The sequence below is a fragment of the Falco peregrinus genome, chromosome 4 (assembly GCF_023634155.1).
Source record: "Falco peregrinus isolate bFalPer1 chromosome 4, bFalPer1.pri, whole genome shotgun sequence".
Classification (NCBI taxonomy): domain Eukaryota; kingdom Metazoa; phylum Chordata; class Aves; order Falconiformes; family Falconidae; genus Falco; species Falco peregrinus.
The window spans coordinates 93,493,882-93,513,984 of NC_073724.1; positions in this window are offsets into that span (position 1 = coordinate 93,493,882).

Consider the following 20,103-nt stretch of genomic DNA (forward strand, 5'->3'; position numbering starts at 1 on the left):
AACACTGCACAGATAAAAACAGGTCCATTGAGCGTTTCCAGAGGAAGAAAAAGATCAGTTATCTGAAGGAAAGCAAGTTCTGACTCAATTTATTTCTGCTTCTGGAAAGAAAATGACGGTTTCTCACTAAGCAGCTCAGCAAGCTGCAAAACATCAGTGACTTCAAAGAATCAGGGGGCTGCTGCTGGTTTGCTGCATGTAATGGGAGTGCTTGGTCTGCTCCAAGAAACAGGACTGTTTGGGAAAGAGCCCACCAACCCCCTCAAACCTGCAGCTTTCCTAACTCCCTACCAATCTCTCCTGGGTTCTTTGCAGCCACAGCAGCAAAAAAAAAAGAGGGCTGCCAGGGAGCTGCCCGTGTCTTCTGAATTAGTCAGCCTGTTTGAGCGACAGCCACAATAGCCTTCATAGCCCCCATGGAGACACGTTGACCTCTGCCAGCTGCCTGTGGCACCAAGCTGCTCTTTGCCAGCTCTACTGTGTGTTGGAAGGTCCCTGCTGAGGACTTCCCATGCCCCTGGTGCAATGCAGACATTGAATTGCAGATAAGATGCTGCCAGTTCCCCTGCGGGTGTCAGGGAGCAAAGTGGAAGCACACAGGTCCCAGTACCTAATCCCACATGGATTTCTATGTGGCAAGAAGTTACAGCAATAGATCTCTTGTGGCAGGTGTGGTAAAGGCCTGAGAAAGATAGGAAATGCAGCTCCAAGGAAGGGTGAGGTGCTGAGGAGGTGCCATCTCGGTGGCAGAGGTGAGAGGGAGCAGAAGGGAAGGACACCTGGAGCTACAGAGCTGGGTGCCCTCTGCTGTCACCTTTATATCAGGCTGGGAGATGCTCCAAGTGGGGTTTCTATATGTCCTCCAGCCATGCTTTGCAGGGGCACGTAGAACCCTCAGCCTGACTGTTATACATCCTGCAACATTTAAGGGCTCAACGTGTTCGCCGTGGCCTGATACAAAAATTATTTCCATTTTAGCTTGGACTGCCTTCTTACTGCAGAGGAGACGACTCGGCCTGCCCCTGCAGCTGCTGTGCTGCAGTGCTGGGTGCTTGGTGTCCTGGTAATGAGTGGATCAGCAGGGTTGGAAAGCATGAGCCCTGGGGGGGTGGGGGTGTCACGCCAGGAGGGGCTAGCAGGGGGCTGCTCAACAAGCAGCATTATGCCCCACTTTACAGCCTCACCCTCCATGCTCCGCTGCCCTGGTGCTGGAAAGCCGCAAGCAGGTTCTGGCATAGGCAAGCACCTTTACCTGTCTGCTGCTGGTGCCCCACTGGGAAAGCTTTTTAGGAGAAACCACCTGCAGTCCTGCCTTGGGTTTTTGGAAGCTGTTCAACATTATTTCCACATTGCCAGGAAAACACATGGCCCAAACTTAGGAGCTTAATAATCACTTTAGCCCTCAACAGCAACTGATAGTGGCTTATCTTTTCAGTCTTGTCTACATTGCCTACTAAATGATAATCCTAATTACAGCCCTAATTATGTTTCTGCCCAGAATATTTCTAGATAACCTTACCTCTTGATCTGTTTAATCTAGTTTTCCAGGTGGCAACAGATTTAAAAACAGGTTTTTAAACAAGATATGACTATTAGGTTTCTAATAATAGGAGAGTGTGATCTCAACATTGCCTGTTATTTACTGACACGTGGTACAGTCAGTTGACAGTGGTGGTTGTGAGCACAGGCTTATAACACTTTTTAGTTATTATCTGTCTGTATTACCTGATGTAACTCTGCATAGTGAATTTGATCTGATTTTTTTTTACTCTGCTGAAATATCTATATTTCAGATACTTTTGGTATTTCAGATATTTCAGATTAGGAGCAGGCATCTTGTGTACCAGACATTGCTTTGAAACTCGCCCCTCAAGAGCCACTTGCTGTTCCTAGGGAAAAAATATCTTTTTCATCCCAGCTTTTTTATCTTTTACAGGAGTATCTGCCGCAGAGCCACCCTGTTATGGGTTCAGCCCTCGCTCTCCCGAGGTTCCCTGGAGCGCCAGTATTTGTGTCCAAGGTCACAGCGTGAGTTGTAAAAAAACCCGTTTTGAGGTCTGGAGAAAATGCCTTACAGGGAAAGCCTTGAGGAGCTAGGTCTGCTTATCCAAACCAAGGCTTAGCTGTGACCTGGTTATTGGAGAATTACCATAATAGGTACTGTTGTCTCTTGGGAAGGCAAAACATCATATGAAAAGGGCTTTCAGTTTGGCTGAGAACTCAGGCCAATGTACAGATGCAGAAATCAGAGGCCTTCAGATCAGAAAGAAGAAGATTTCAGAAAAGAACTATGATTAATCAGTGGGACAAGCTATGGAAAGAAGCAATGGCTTTGCCATCTCTGGATATCATTCTGAAAAACAAGCTTTCTAGCCAGACCCAAATACTGAACCCAAGTAAGGGCGACAGGATGCATCACTATGGACTATTTCACAAAAGGTCTTAGTTTCCCCCTGTTTTGGGACTCTCAGAGTCTATTAACTACATCCATCATGCTCATACAGTGTTGTCTAGGACTGAACAAACTCCACGTCCATCAGTACTAGAGGAAATTTGCCCTTGAAGCTGGAACACTCTTTCTCTGTATGATCAAGAGCACCCTGATGGTAATTATCGATGGTACTTTTCCTTCTTTAAAAGGCACAGCATAAATTATTATACATCTCTTTTTTTCCCATTTCCTACCACAAAACACTGCAATGTTGTATGAAACTGATGAGCTCAGACAGGCTCCCAGAAAGGGCAATAATCAGTTTAATTTCTACTACTTTTCTGGCCCTCAGCACTCCTCTGAGCCCTCCTGTTCCCCCATGCTGTGTTAACAAACTGCTTGAAGGTTTGTTCCAGACACACCATGCTGCTGGGATCAGGATGGATGCCCTGTAAGGGTGGCATGTGCAGAGCTGTGCTGGGGACTACCTTTGCTCAGTCCTTCACGCTGAGTCAGGTTTGAATATAGGTTGTGCCAAATTATTGGAAATGAAATCACCTATGTACATCTCCTTCAAACACGGGAAAATCCTGCTGTATTTGCTGTACTCCAGCTTCAATTCATAAAGCATGTTACATTACACTTTTAAACAGAAGGGAATTACATTCCACACAAGGTTTGTTATCTGGCCCCAGCTTGATGTTCAGTTTATTAAACAGCCCTCCTAGAAGAAAATGTCAGGAACCCTGATCTAAAGTCTTTTAGCATAACTACTTGAGCATCAGTCCAGATGCTGAAGGAAGCACTGTCAGCTGCCTTTGCTGGGGCTGTGCCTCAGGGGACCTGTAGCTTTTCAAACTTGTCCTAACACTAGTGACTCAGCCAGGTTAATGCATACTCTTTTTTCCACTTGTGCCTAATTCCTCCCAACCTACTGATTTACTATGGGTTATTTTGGGTTCAGGAAGCAGGATTTTTCAAGGCATTTGAAATTTTCCTAACAGATAAGAAGGGCTCGCTTAATCATCATTTGTCATCATCATCTGTAGGCTATTACTACTACACACTACTCCTTAAAACCATGGAAAACTTGGTGGATTTAGTAAAATTTCTCTGTGTGCAGAAACTAATTAGCAGATCAAAAAAAGAATTGTGCTTCTGAGCAATGAGGATGCCACAAGGCCTCAGTTTCAACATGTAATCCACAACCCAGTGTGAGATGCATAGACCCTACATAGTGCTTGGGAGAGCTGATCAAACCTGGAAAGGGATCCACAATAGCCTAACACTAAGGAGGTAGCAGATTAAAGTTGATAAACACTAGCAAAGGGATACATGATAACGAAAGGCCAGCGACAAGGATTCTTCTCTGAATTACTTTTTATTGACAAAAACAGGGGAATGATCTTGGACCCAGGGCTCTTTCATCCAGTGCCAGACCCACTTCTCCCTCGCATGTTTTCTTTCTGCATTTTGGTATTTGTTTCACATTTTACACCGCTCCTGGGGGAATGGAGGGAAGTGCAGCTCTGTGAGTGGACATGGGTGATCCTCTGCTCAGGAGAGGCAGGATGAGCTATGCCAGTGCAGGATGATGCTGGGTTCTGCTCTGTGGCTGTCTGCAGACGTGCACTGACCAACAGCTTCCTCAGCGCCAAGCTGCATGTCCAAATCCCATGTGACTGAGGGGTACCAGGCCCATACCTTAGCAGCTGGGGGACAGGCAAGCTCCGAAACTACTTGCAGGTCAGTGATAACAGTGGTGCCCAGCAGTCCTAGGCTCTCTTGTAGGTATGAAACCAAATACTCTTTTGCTGGGCCACTTCCACCTGTAGCTAAAGATCTGGATTTCACATCAGCCTCTGCATTGCCTCAGCCCAGCTGTTGACCAGGTAACATCACCTCAGCAATAATACCTGCCCTTAAACCCCTCAATCCCTCCCTCAGTCTGAGGTCTGAAAGCCACTTGTTGGCCTTTTTCCCTCCCAGAAAAAATCAGTGAAAAACTGCTGCCAGTAGTGGGAAAAGCAACACCAGCACAACACCAGCTGAACTCCCAGAGGTGTCTGCCATTGGCAGTCCTACTGCACTGAACCTGCTAGCATGAAATATCTGCACTCTGAGAACACTCATTAGATGAGGTTGTCAAGGAGCCTAGCCAAGACAATTCCTGCTTTCTGCCCCTTGCCTGAGCTTAGACACGAAGTGCTCCACATGTGGTCTTATAAGTGCCAAACAGAGGGGAACAATCACTTTCCTGGTCCTGTCTGGCTACAGTCTTTCCAAGGCAGCCCGGGAAATGGTTGACCTTCTTTGCAACAAAGGGTTGCCCACCAGGTCCTTTTAAGCAGACCTGTTTCACAGACAGCTCCCAGACCATCCTGCTTCCATCCCAGAGGCAAGACTTCCTCTTAGTGAACTTTATGAGGTTTCTCTTGACTTGTTTCTCCAGCCTGTCTGGGTTCCTCTGAATAGTGGCCCTGCCCCTAACTGTATTGACTCCTTCCCCAGTTTAGTGTCATCTGCAGACTTGCTGAGAACGCACTCCGTCCCATCATCCAGATTGTTGATGAAGACATGAAGAAACAGTACTGGGACCAGTGCTGATCCTTTAGAGACCCCGATAGTTACTGAGTGAGAGCTGGCCTTTGCACCACTGACCACAACACCTCAAAACTGAGCAGCTCCTGTAGACATGGATTTTTTTGTGTCTGGAAAGTTTTATTGCCCAGAACTGAGGCAGCTGTGGCACACTTCAAAGGGTGCAGAAGGTGCATAGCTGAGCCAACCTCCTCTCAAGTGTCACACTACACTGCCAGGCCACATATATTTTTTTCATGAAGCTGGAAGGGACAAGTTCTTAGCTGGTATCAATCAGAATAGCTTGCTGGAGTGATGCTGAAGAGGTACAGATAACCCTGGATCTTCCACTCCTCCCAGCAGAGGGTTTACCCCAGTAAATTCCATTACCTTAGACTGATCTGGGCAGGAGAAGTACCAGTGAGCTTCATATTTTAAAATGTCTACTATTTTTTGTAGGGAAGAAAAAAATAAGCAAACTGTTTTAAAGATGACTCTCACTGTAGAGTCACATTCTCCATTTCTCTGCCTTTTGTTTTGTTTCCAGTGTTTGGTATCTCCATTAACACATTAGGTGCAGGTCTGACAGACAGCTGCTATTCTTGGTCCTGTCGACACATTTCACTGTAGTAAAATGACAGTCACAGCTGTGAATCATTACAAGAAAACAGCCTAAATATAAAATAAAAGCTGGGTCAAAAAAAGCCACAAGAGTTAAAAAGGGACTGAGATTAATAGCATGGCTGGGAACAGGCCTAGGCTTGGTGAAGCAAATGAGAGAGGCTGTTGTTGTTTTCCCCATCTTCCAAATAAGTATAGAGTAAGGCTTCCCGAGAAAAGGTTTCCCCTTCAAGGGGTGAGTCCATCAGTCCTCACCAAGTGCCTTCGAACACCCGCAGACTCAGTTCTTGGATGTGCCCATGCACAGCATAAAACCAGACTGAATTATGGCAGAAATATAACAAAGTGACTATGTGCACCCACAATTTTGATTTCTTTTTTTCTGGGAAGTTAGTCATGCTTTACAGTAGATAGCATTCATTAATATGTTAAGAAATGATTCTTACACCTCTTAATAAATGACTAATTTTGTAGAGTCCAACAGTTTCTGAATCACTTACCAGAAGAACTTGCAACCAGCTTTAACACATTCCATCTGTTTCGGTAAAACTTCTTTAAAAAGCCATACTGTTCATGTCTGCAATATTGTTTATAAATGGTATTATAGTCATGTCTAAAATAAAGGCCAAAAAAAATTTACAGCCTAGTGGTGGCAAGTGGTTTAATTTGCAGGCCTCAGCATCATGGGTCCTTGACTTCTATATCTGTCCCTGCTAATGACTCATTCAAAAGCACCGTCTAAGAAGTCATTTCATTTTCTCTGTCCCCAAGCCCCCAACATCAGTGATCTGAGGATCCATTACAAGGTGTGTGCATAATGTCTTGAATAAATAAAGCCTCAAATTTGAGGCTGTGGGCAAAATTCCGGTTCTTTCTCAGGGCACTGCAGAAATGCACTACCATTTCACATGGTAGACCTACTAGTCTTACATTCTTCAGCTGTAACTCAAAACTGAATAGAAAAGCAGTTCTCCCATTCACCACATGCCACATTATTTTTTTATACTGTGAACTGATTGCTTTGGCCATGGATGGCACAGTAGAAAACTGGATGTAGACTTGCAGAGGAGCTGCCCTTCTGTTCTGCTTCTTCTGTCTTCGTAAGACCTTTGGAAAAGTTGTAGATTCTCCATAGTGCCTTTTGCCAGTGTCAGAGCTGAATATACGGCAGTGGAGAAGAAACAAGGGTGAAGAATCTCCAAGTAAAGCTGAAGACAAGCGCTGTAGCCAATAGGGCTTGGAGAATCCATGTAGACCACTCAGCCTGCTCCCCACCATCACCACAGCAGCACAGAAGTCCCTCTCTTCCCCAGCAAATGCTGGCCTAAACCATTCCCCAAAACCTTCCAGCCAAATGTGCAACAGTTCAGATGTGGAAACACGCTGCCCCATGCAAACTCCTTATTAAAAAAAAGGGGAGCTAGGTAAAGGTGCAGCACCTGCAAGAGACTAGCTAGATCTGGTTCTTACTGAGTTGTGTGTCGCACCCCTGGGGCATGCTCGGTCAGCCTCCATCCCCAGGGATGAGCTGAAGGAAAGGTGCACCAAATGGACAATGCTGTTGCTCAGCAGGGTGAAAGTTGAGGCTGTACTTCTTTCAGTACCCTGCTCCTGCGCTGTATTAGCAGCACGTCTTCCAAGCGGACAAGGTCACATCTTTCTCCCACAGTTCAGCTCTGCCAAAATTCTGATAAGGAGACATGCAAAGCACCGTAGCTTTGCGGTGCCCTGAACTCTGAGGATCCTGTTTAGAGCCAGCCTTGAATCCGGGGGTGGCCATGAATGTACAGCAACATGTGACCCAGCATTTGTGGGAGCACGAGCCTCCTTGCCTGTGTAGCCTCTTCCAACACAAAGTTCCCCTTCTGCTGACCAGGAGCAACAGAGGAGAGAGAACACCACAGGATCAGACCCTGCTGCTCAACAGTGTGTTCTTCATTTTAAATAGAATCTCACTGTGGGAAATCAGTACCAAACAGCAAAAAAATCAAAGACTTATGCTTTGTAAGAAACATGAATAGCCCGCTTTATGTAACTTTCTTCAGTAGTGTGGGAACTGCTCTGTCTTCCCCATTCTCTACCGTGTATCTTCTCTTTGCAGCAGAAGAGTATAAAGTAGCCAAGTAGCTAATACTTCTTCCATTGTTCTAGAATAGAAAACATCTTCTAGAGCAGGATTGACAACTCATTAACTAGCGCAACCACCTATATCCTAGCACCTTTGTGAAGTTTCGCCTCCTGCTCAACCTTCCTGAAGTCACTCAGGCTTGGTGCAAGTAAAGTGACATTGCAGACACAAGGGAAGAAAGATGGAGGGATTGTCCCCACCCAGACCCTGTTGAAAGTGTGGACCCATGTGGAACCTGCTTTGCAGATTAAGCTGCTCTTGTCTGCCTACTTTGGGCAGAGGGGGTAGCCTAGAGATCTCCAGAGGTCCATTCCACATTCAAAGACTCTGTGATTCTGTGATCTGGAAAAGCCTGCTAAACACTGGGAAACCAGGTAGAAGTGGAAAATTTCCTCTATGCTGGTTTTGTGACTCTATCCGTTAGTTTTCTTTTGTTTTTATTAAAAATAAACCAAAGTGAAACATTTGGTTTCGGGTTGAGCTCAATGTTCTTTTCAACAAGAAAATGAAATATTTCAGGTTTTCATTTTGGCAAGAAAACCTCCATAATATTGGTTTTGGCTTTAGCTGCGTTCTGCCACTGAACTGCAAAATCAATTATTTGCATAGCCCTAAGTGTAAGGTAAATCTCTTCAATCTCCATAAAGAAACTTAACAACCAAATCTTTTCAATGAAAGGATACATTTACTGGCAGAGATATATATTAAAACTGTGTTCTAGCAGTTGAGTCCTCAAATTCTGCAAAGCCCATGAAAACCAGTACTGGAGGGCAAAAGAGCTCATGTGCTTTAATCTCGTAATAGAAACTACAAATATAACCTCTGGAACTAAGTATCACCCTTTGAATGTTTTCTTCTCAAGCCTGCGTCTGCTGCTAAGAGAGAAGGAAATAGAAATGTTTGGTAGCAAACGGCATCCCTGCCACAAGTGTTTCTTACTTGTTTGTATTTAAATGGTTTACAGTGTAACTTAATGAAGCTATTATCTCTTAACCATAGCAGAAATAGCTGTCCTGAAGAATTAGGTTCTTTGCAAAAGCAAAAGAGGTTTTTAGAATAGGCTGAGGAAAAATATGAACAATCTTATGGGCACTTTAATGAAAAAAATATCCTTCAGTTCTTTGACATTTTTTACCAGTTCTGCAGTTCTGTAAGTCATTTAAGAGCCTTTTTTTTTTCTTTCCATTTTGTGTTCTTAAAAGGCAAAATACAAAGCATGGGAAACTGAAGTGGCAGCTAGAACGGTGTCATTGGGATCACGGAGATGCAATGGGAGAGCTGGACAGACTGCTGGTGTCATGGACTGTCTTTAAGAAGGCCAGAAACAGGAGGTGAGGAGTGGGGGGCTTCAACTCTGGGCAAAGGTGTTGCTTGAAAGTATGAAGCTTTGCTATGAAATGAGTGAAAAACCACCGACCAATTGATTATTGGTCAGGGTCATCTCAGCCAGGTCCCTGGGAAGATTATGGAGCAAATTCTCCTGGAAGCCATGTCCAGGTACATGAAGGAGAGGAAGATGGCTGAGAACAGCTGGCATAGACTTACCAAGGGCCAATCATGCCTGAAAAGCCTGGTTGTGTTCTTTGGTGAGATGACTGTCTGAGAAAACAAGAGAAGACCATTAGCTAGGCTTTAGCAAGGCTTTAGACATAGTCTCCCATAGCACTGTTGTGGTCAAATTGGGGATGTCTGGACTAGGTGGATGGACTACAAAGCTGGTGAAAAAGTCTGGCTGGGATGCCTCACCAAAAGAATAAAGGCCAATGACTTGAACTGGTGACCAGTTATGAGTGCCATTCCTTAGGATTTGTTAAAGGAGCTGATACTGTTTAATATCTTTATTAATGGCATGGGTAATGAGACAGAATGAACCCACGACAAGTATGTCAACGATACCAAACCAGGGGAAGGAAATAGAAAGTAGAGGCTACTATTCTGTGACATCTCAGCAAGCTGATGAAACAAGCTGTCAGAAACCTCATAAAGTTCAACAAAAGTGAGCACACAGGGGGAATAACCCCAAGCACCACTACAGGCTGTGGAAAAACTGTCTGGAAAGCAGCTCTGCAGACAACAGTCTGGGGGTCCAAGTGGCCAACAAGCTTGAGTCAAGAAGATCAACAAGCTCCTGAGCTGCATCAGCAAATACCAGTGATTTTCCTCTCCATTTGGCACTTATGAGACCATTCCAGTCCAGTTTGGGTGGTTGGTCATTCACTGGAACAGGTTGTGCAAAGAGGCTGGGGAAATCTGCATGCTTAGATATAATCATATCTTGAGTGGACAGGACCTTCCAGTCTCTGATCTACCTTTGAAGTTGGTTTTCCTTTGAGAACAGATCTGTATGAGGTGACTGCAATGGTCTGTATCATCCTGGGTTTTTTTCTATTAATTTCTACTTAGTTTGTCAGTCAGGTATTACTGTTTGAGGTCCCAGTTATGGTATTGTTTAGAGTGGCTGGTAGTTTTTGAGGGGGAAGTGCTCATGGGTATAGAAGGCAAGCAACGGATGCAGCCTGTCTTCATTGTCTACATTTATTCTTGCCCAGAAAAGCACCAAATGCCTAAGCCCACCCTTGAGCTTCCTTACAAAGTGAGCAAAGTGGAGAACTGCTTTCCATCACAGATGGTGAAAGACATCCTGAACCAGCTTGAGGAGGTTCAAATCATCATTTCCCACTGCCTGGGAAAGAGGTCTGTTCACCAGGCTATCTGCTACTCTTGGTGTAGGCACTGAGAGTAAAACCAAGAGGTCTCTAGGAAACTGAGGCATTTCCAGCCCACTTGATTTGTTGGATCAGTCCTTTAGTGCCTTCTGAATGACACATATCTGAAGTTCTCAGATGAGTAGCAAATGAAGCATATTTTAGCACAGTACTGCAAAAATGTCAGTGACACTTGATAAGCTCATCTGTCAAGCATAAAGAAAAATCAGCAATAGCTGTTAGGAACAAAATGCTCTTTTACATCTACAAAAACCCAAATGCCTTTGCTGTATCTCATCAAAGTTAATTTTCCTTGGTTTTAAAGTGTTAAAAAAATTTAAGACTTTAGCTCACAAAGAAATTATTAATTTTCTTTTTAATAACCAGTTATGGCATTAGTCATCTCTTCTGATTCACAATGAAAGCTATGGGGAACAGTGGGATGTATTTACCAGGAGACGTGTTGAATTTTGTCTGACATGTAGACTTTTTAAAGTATTATTACTTGAAGTTTTGTGTGTGAAGGAAGAAAGGCACAAAGGCTTCGGAACTGGAAATGGCTGAATATAGAGAAACAAATGATGGGTTGGAAAAAAATTCTTCAGAAAGTCCTGGCTCGTCTTACATCAAAGGTCTCCGTTTTTTTTCTGGACACTTGTACCTCCTTTGAAACTTCCAGGAATGCCAGCTTTGGCCCTCCTTCTCCTGGAGGGAGCTTCCCAGGGGATATGTTGCAGCTGTGGCTTACTGGGATATGGTCCTTATTTTCCTACGCTTTCTCTGCCAGCTGCCACAGATTGCTCAGCGTTCACCTTCCTGGCTGTGCAGAAGCCCAGTCCTGGCAGCATTTGTTTTGAGCTTGCCTTATTCAAATACCTCCCAGCCAGGTACATAGCTACTGGGAATCAGACTTGAAGACTATATGAAGGCATACATTTCCCCCTTCTTTCAGGAGTGCCATAACCACTAGGTTCAGTACCTCCATCAGGATATTTAATGAGAGCTAGGGTGCTGGTTCTCTCACAGGAGGCCTGGGTCATGCTGTGACAAGAATCTGTAGCAGATCTATGCTTATGGATTTCTGATTTCTTGCTGATGGGTTGGAGGCAGTTTCTAAACCTCGAGTTTATCCCAGACATCACCAATTTTTACACATTATGCATAAGGTGGTGGGTACCATTATCACCCCTTTAACTTTAGACATATCTCTGAAGTTAAACTGGCCTTTTCCACGTATGTGCACATTCTAGGAGGGTTTGAAGAGGAATTAAAAATTCCTTCTAACTGTATACAGTAAGGAAAAGCAGCTAAATAAAAATTAGTCACAATACTTAATTGTCTGAGGGAAAAGTAACCTGATGGAAAAGTAAGTTCTGAAAGCACAGGCTGTGCTGCAGTGGGTTGGGAAACAAGACACAAACCTGAAAACAGAGGCTGACTTTCCTGCCTCTCCTCAGCTTCCTCACAAGTCAAAGGAGTCAGAATAATTGCTTGAGCCATGGTGAGAAGGTGACTCAAACACAAGCCTTTGCTCTCACCTTCCCGCCTCCTTCAAGCAGTCACTTCTTTCTTCAGAGCAGTGGGGTGATGTGTCCCATCACTTCCGTGTGTTGCCATGCTTCTATCAATGTTTTAAAGGTGAGGGTTTTTTTTATTGTTTGCTTTAAAGGAGAGTGGCACTCACTGAGTTTAGGTAATCTAAACCCTACAGGGCAGAGCTCAAATTAAGAAAGAGGCTGGACTGGATTACAGCTAATAAGTAAATCCCTGAATGAGGCAAGTTAGCAAATCATCTTTAAAACTTTATACAGCCATATAATGCCTCAAGCATTCAAGGTTTACACCTTCAGTTTTACTCTTGCACTGTGACACCTACATGTACCCACCTTCTTCTTTTTCTTTTTTTTTTTTTTTTAAGTCATTATTTCTTCTGCTCCCTTATCTGTGTTAGGGTTTTTTAAAGATTATCTTGCATTTTTATCAGCCTGCAGGAATTTTAGCTGGTCAGTTAAAAAATCCGTACCTGAAATTTTGGAATAGCTCAAAAGTGTGCAAAGAAGTTTAATGCTTATGAAAGTGAAAGAGCAACAGCACGGGCCTGACTCATACCCTGTAGGAGTATGTGCTAGCATAAACCTCCCCACATATATCTGCTGGTTCATCTCAGCCCTTTTAACAAACTGCAGTCTGCATTAACTCATTACAATGCAGTAATAGCAAGCTTTGGTAAGAGACTCTTTCCTTTCCTGGGTGAAAACAGCTTCTTCAGCAGCTACTGAACTGAATTTCTGAATTTTACTGTCAGCAGTTTATATTATTGTATATAATCAGAGTGCTTGAGCCAAAACATTGCAGATTTTCTGTTAAAAAATACCGTATGTGTTAGTAAATGTGCAACTCACCAACCCCTTGCTAGGTTTGGGGTGGATGTTTTATTTGTGTGTGGTATGTTCCCTGCCTCCCTAGCCTCTGTTTTGCCCCACGGATACAGCCCAACCTGTGGCAGAAGCTCAATTTTGAAAATCTAATCAAAAGGATCATTTCTGCCCAAGCACAACACAAATAGAGGAAATACACCCATATAAAAAGTGTTCTGTCATGCCTTTGCTTTGAATGGTGCTGCAGAAATGTACAGGTAGCTGGTACTCCATCGCTACCCATGCAGAGGGTAATGGGTGCCAGGGGCAGGCCAGGAGGTCAGTCATGCCGTTTGGCTTGGACCTATATCGTAATTCTTTCTGGCACTGACCAGCAAGGAATACTTATTGTGAATACCACTGTGCTGCTCTGGTCTGTGGCCAAGAGAGAAAAACAGGAGGAAGACCAGAAATCCTGTGCTTTGCTTTGAAAGTTTCTCAGTAGTTGTGTTTCCTCTCCAACAGGCCCCTAAAGGAGATGAGATGAGCATATGTTTATGTTTCCCAGTTATTTTCTGAAATGGTCTTCACTGAAGTGTTCATTCTGGCTTTGTTAGTGAATTTTTATTTCGCTATTCAATGTGTTCAAAGTCCTTTTCCCTCCACCCACTTCCTGTTGTGTTTTTCTGTTTTTTTCTTTTGTGCTGTGAACACAAGTTATTGTAATTATTCAGCTAGGAGGATTCAAAAGTTTTGTCTCTCCGCTTGACTTCCTAGGTCCCTGTAGAACTGGTCTCACTTGTGGAAATCCACAGTTTTGGAGAAAATAGGTGTAACGAAGGATGCTTCTTTAGGGCAGTTTGGGGTTCAGGAAGAACAAGGGTTCAGATCACCAGCAGAAATGAGGTACCTAAATTATTTTAGCAGTCTTGGCTGGTCAGGGTATGGTATGTGGATCTGCAATATGTGGTACCACAGCATATAATGGGAGGCAAAGTGTCAGAATCTTAGCTAAAGTCACATTCTGGGATACTGCTGAATTTGTAAACCATTCATGCCCTTACACAAAAAAAAAAACCCAAACCAAAAAAACCCAAACCCAAAACATGCTGAGGGACGGAGATGTACTTAGCTGAACTGTGAACAGTTTACTCCAGCATTACCTTGTTTTTCTCATACTGATAACATCTGCAAGATGAGGGTGTTGGAAATGAGAGCAAATCATTTTGAAAAAAAAAAAAAATGCATTCATCAATTTGCAAGTGATATAACTTCTTCTGGTATTTTCCCTTCAAATTAAAAACACTTGTCAGGCAGATTTCCAGCATAGCATGTGGTGAATCTGTAGCAAAATTATGATGAACATAAAGAAAACACTGTCAGGTTTGATTGAGATCTATATTTGGGATTTGGAAAAAAAAAAAAAAAAAAGGACACCAAAACCAATAGAAAGATTTATGCCTGTTGTTTTTTTTTAACTTTAACGAAAATGGTTAAAGAAAACAAGAACGCAAACACTCCTGGTGGGATGACCATGAGTCACACTGCAGCTCTGTGTTGGTGCAGAGGTTCTCCAGCCACGGAACTGAGCTTCTCCTGGGACACAGACCACTGCAAAGTCTACGTGACCCAACACAGGTTCAGCAGTTATGGCTTCATCTGGCCATCCCACCCCCCAAAAAAAAGTCTATAGGCACCTGTCTAAAAAATAAGGCTTAACAAACCAGCTTGGCTGGCAGCCATCTCACCCTCTGGGAGAAATGAGGGAGAAGGGAGGGGGAGCTTTTACAGTGAAATTTAAGTGTAAGCTTTGAGTGCAGTCTTACTGCCGTGAGACTGCTGTGCAGGTGGCACTACCCATCCGTGACCCCAGCACAAGTCCCCAGAAAGCAGTATTATCTGCTGAGGAGACCCATGGGTGAGAACTGGCCAGGGTTTGGAGAGACAAAATGTTTGGTTTTTTTCATCAGAAAATACAAGTACATTAAACCTGACACTTCCAGTGAAATAACATCAGTGAAAGGCAGAGGAGAAACTTGTGAGGAGAATGACCCTCTTGTGGTTGGAGACCTCACTCAGGGGGGTGAAGTCTCCTAGTTTTCTCTGTAAAAATAGTGAGTGATCGTTTGGGTTGTGTAAGTGGGTCAAGCTATAATATTCAAGTCCATTTTTAACGAGCTGGGCCCTTGCAGTCAATAACTCCACAGCCATCCTGTAATCAAGCGTGGTTATTTTAAAAGCCGACAGCTCCAGTGGGGCAGAGGCAGGCATCAATTCAGCCACTGTACCTTTGCCGTTCCCTGCTGAGCATCCCGAGGCGGGCCAGAGATGCGCTAATTAAAAGAAAATACAGCAGCCTCCAAAAACAGGATGCTACAAAAAAGGCATTAAAGAATCCACTGCATAACCATAAGTGAGTAATTTAAAAGACAAATTCAGAGTCCTGGGGTGGAGACAGCCAAATGTTCCTTTTCCTGTCATCAAATGTTATTTACTCTAATGTGCAAACAATGAACAGAAGCTTTTTTTCCCTCCCTGTGTTAATTACTGTTTAAAAGATTTTCCAGTGCTGCTGATCAAGTCCACACACAGAGTTAAAACACAGCCCACCACACTGTGGCATTTGTTCTTCTTAATACCTGAAGTACCGCTTCACTGAAGTCTGCAAACTAGACTTCTTGTTATTTGTCAAGGAAAGGGTTTTGTCTTCTTTGCACGCACTATCAACCTGATCGTGTAAAGATTACATGCACTGGTCAACTCACCACCCTGAAAGTGATTTCAGAAGAGCTTAGCAATAGCAATGTTTCATGCAAGTTGTTAATTATAGTCAGGACAGGCTGGGAAATTCTTCACAATAATCGTGAATATTAAGTGCTTGAAAAATAGCTGCTCAGGATACTCTCCTGCAATTAGCACCGATGTATGTGAATGAGAATCATGTATGCCAACAGCCACCCTATTACTCGACAAATCAAGACATTAAAAACCAGCTCAGTAGGATGCGATTTTGCTTGTCTGGCTCATACTTGAGATATTATGCTGAACAGACCAGAAATAATAATAACTAAGAATATGATCTGTTGTGTTACCACTCTGAAGGTCACTTGAAGGCGGTTATTTCATGCAACATTGCCAATAGAGTGTGTTTATATTCTGTTGCAGACTCAACAATATCAAGGCTATCATGTTTTGGATGGTGTTTTAATGGCAGCAAAGAGGTTTTTATTTTATAGCAGAAGCACCTTAAAAGTGTGACAAAAACTTGGTGACCTCTGATTCTCTTCTTGAACATGTTGCACCTTTTAAGGTTACAGGTTGATCTCTTTGAAGCCAACAGCAAAACTCTGACTTTCCAAGAAGACCTCTTTCCACTTTTTTAGGATACTCTGGGGTACCCTGGGTGTTTGTACTACATTGTACTTCTTTGAAATATGAATTATTTTGTTAAATATCCAGTCTTACACCTGATTCTGTGCATTAAGCTTCAGAAAAAAAAAAAAAAAAAGAAAAAAAAAAGTAGTGCCTGTCTGAGGTTGGAGTTGTTATGATAATAACAATGAAATAATGTGAAACTAGGATGATGACTGGTATTTTTTATACTCTGCAGTTCTGAAGAATTTATTTGACTGCAGTTCAGAACATCGAGAAACTGGTCTCCTGATTGTCCTACCTAGAATTTACAGCACATCATTTAACCATATACCAGTTCCTACAACTTGGCTCCAAGCTTGCTGTAACTTTTCTGTAAGTTTGCTCAACTTATGCAGCGCTCAAAACTGTCACTGCCACAGTACTAAATTGCCATAGCAGCTTTCTTGGTCTGGCTGCAGACACATTGCTTTAGAGGCAGAAAAGGTAATGGGTGGGAAGGTAGAGAATGGGCCCAACCAGAGCAGACAACAGCTGTGGTGAGGGTATAGGGAAGGTTGAGGCTGACCAGGGTAACTGAGAGTGCTGCACAAGCCCTCCTGAGGCAAATAAGATGAACGTTCCCAACAAAGAAAGATAGATGCTAAAGACAAAAAGATAATCCATTAGGGTTGGATGAGAGCTTCCTATGGAAAAATCCAAGGGGGAATTTAGTCTACCTGCCAAGGGTACCAAATTTTGTCACTGGCGTGGAAAGGGGCCAATGCACTTATCTATTATGACCACCTGAAGAATCGGTGGAGAGAAGCAGGTACCTCTGGAGATTTGCAATGGAGATTGGCTCTGCCCTTGTGCTGAGCTAGAGAATGATCTAGTCTGCCTCCCTGGGTGTCTGCCTGTTCCACAGAAGCTAGAGGGACATAATACCAGATCTTGGGTGCATCCATTTTCTGGGGACTACCTCTGATGCTTCAACCTGCTATGCATGGTGGCCTTGTGATCTAGAGGACTCTTCCTACCAGGAGATAGCTCCATCTATGAACGGTGGGTTTTCTTGAAAGGCGGTCTGGATCTCAGGCTAACTTTTCTTCCCAACTGTAATGAACTAAATGCTGCTAACAGAAAGGTCACAGGGAGAGAAATTTAATCCTAACCTGATGGGTTTTTATATTGCCTGTGTGGATACTACTTGTCAGGCACGAAGGGATGGACCTAGCTATTATTTCAGAGGAAGGGTGATACAGTTTCAGTGCTGGAAACTGTTTAGTGTTTGCTGCTCTGGCAATAATAAAGAAATAACCAGTTATGGGTAAAATATAGTATAGAGACAAAAAAGAGAGGAAGCATTAATTCTTGGGGGCTCATCCTAATGTACGTAATTATCTTCAGCCTTACTAGATGCCTCTTAACATTTGGAGTGAATATAATGCCAAGTAAGCATTCTCCCTTTATCTCCTAGGGTTGGGTGCTTCACACTTGTGCCATCCAGGAGGCTCCACTGCATCAGGACTGATAGGCTAAGGAAGATTTCCCCTCTGTCCCCATCTCCATGTAAAATGTAAAGCTGTTTGTTAATGATGTGCTGGCTTGAACATAGATACTCAGACAAATTTGCCTAAAGCTTTGACTGTGAGCAGAGCAGTTGTTTCCTTTCCCTGAAGTCTCTGTGAGGCCAAGAACATGTGCCAGCTCTCTGTGTGAGGGCAGATCTCATGCCTCTACTCACCCGCGTGTCAGGCACCTAGGAACTGTGCTTACCCTCATGACATCAACCACAGTCAGTGCAAGTTCAAAGACTTCACGAAGCATGCTATCGCACGGCTCTCGCTCCCAGCCAGCATGCTCCCATGGCACGGCAAAGCTCTTTACCTCAGTGCAAATCAAAGAGAAAGCAGATGGCCGGGGGTGGCGGAAGTGTTCATCTCCGGAGATAGTGAACGAAGGAGGGGAGTGAGAAGCAACGGGGCGGGAGGTGTTCAGGTCCAATCTCTTTCTCGATGCACAAAGCAGGAGAGATGGTGCAGTGCTGAAAACATGTTGCTTCTGCAGCTCCAGGCGGTTTGTAGCCCAGGGGAAAGGCAGGGATGCCAAAGCAGGGGGAGGTGGCAGCACGCTTGTACTATGTCTCCTCTAACATTGGCTAGAGAGGCTCTTGCAACAGGCTGAGACTTGATAGATGCGCAGGCAAGCCTCCATTTCTGGTTCCAGAGGTACTGTGAACTCCTACGTGAGCCCCAGAAGTATCCAGGGGAGAACTGTTGTCTTTGGACTTGCAGCAGGCCTCCACGCTCTTTGTACCGGGCCAAAAAATACACTGAATTGTCCCTTCTGGCCAAGGACACAACTGCAGCACAGGGTCATTTGGCTGTCTCAGCCTGAATCGCAACCCTGCATGGTATAGATGGAAAGGGCCCAAACCAGGTCCTTCAGGCTGAAACAGGTTTCCTTGTGTAAAACCAGCTTGGTGGCTATTCTAGCTGTATGTGTCATGTTTTGTATTTAGTAACAAAACAGTCTGTATAAGCGACAGAAAGAGGAATCCTGTAGGTTAGAAGTAGCGAAAGCATGAAAATCCTCTTCAAAAAAAGAAAAAAAAAAAGAAAAAGTGAAGTTGTTTTCCAATGTCTGTTAAGTGTCCTTGTCCAGGAAAGTACAATGCACAAAGAGAAGGGAAATTCCTGCTTGATGAATTAGAGATGAAACCACACTAGAGATGTGGAGTATCTTTAGTTCATGGATCTTATATAGTAAAAACAGGCAGAGGAGGTGGCTGGTCTTTCTGAAATGTGGCAGGTACCTGAGTGAGGGAGGAGCTGGGAAAGGCTCTGACAAAGTGGAGGGCAGCTCTGGGCCAACAGCATTTTCTGTTAGTGCTCCTGTAACTGCTTGCAGTGTGAAGGGAAGAGGATGCTGACTCTGCCCTTGCCACGGGAGAGGAACGCTGCAGCTTTCATGGCTTTTGTAGCCATGAGATTTGGAAAGCCTTCTACATCTCAGCCAGCAAAAGGGGGAGACTCACCTGCCCCTGCCTGGCTCAATCATTACTCAGCGCCTGGGTCTTAGGGAGCTGCTGTTCCTCCAAAGCTCTTGATGAAGTCTGTCTGTGTGCTTCCATTCCTAGGCTGTCATCCACAACTGAACCCAAACATGCAAGGTTAAATCTTTGTGTGCAAAGAGGACAGATCCTCCCTCCTGTAAACACTGCAGAAATGTTGTTTCCTGGGACCTGTGCCAGTCTGGGCATGCCCTTCACTGCAGCCCTCTCTTGGGCTTGGCAAGGCACTCGATCCAGACTGATGTCCATGTTTTGATTTACAGCACTTGTCTTGCAGTGCTTCATCACCTTCACACAGAAATTTTAGTTCAGATAATGCACACCTTACAGCAACCATAACCCTGTATCTCAGAACAATCTGGGCCTTGGAGAAACCTCCCTTGCAGGGCCCACCAGGAGTTACTGGTGTGAGGAACCATGCTATGGAACAGAATAGCAAGGGTTGCCCCCTAGACCTCCACCTCTTCATGCAAAGCTGAAGTCAGTGTGACTTACTCCTATTGTTGCAACTTTCCTCAGACACTTCCCCAGACTTGCTCCAAGGTTTGCAGACAGCTATTCAGAAGTTAGCACTTCTGAAATATCTGTGAAGGATAGACATGTAGTCCAGAGGCAGTAGCACCCTCTGCCCTCAGGAGCATGTTGCAGAGCTGGAGGCAGTCCAGACATTGTTGTCCTGGGAACCAGTTCCTTTCTTGGTACAGACCAAAACGAAGCTCATGGACCCTAAGTCCTTTACTTGAGCCATTACTGTTAATCACATTATAATGATGAAACCGGCTTAGAAAGAGGAGAAAACTTCAAACCGTTAAAGAAGGTTTCCCCACAGGCTTAATTTCAGCTTGGTATCTTTT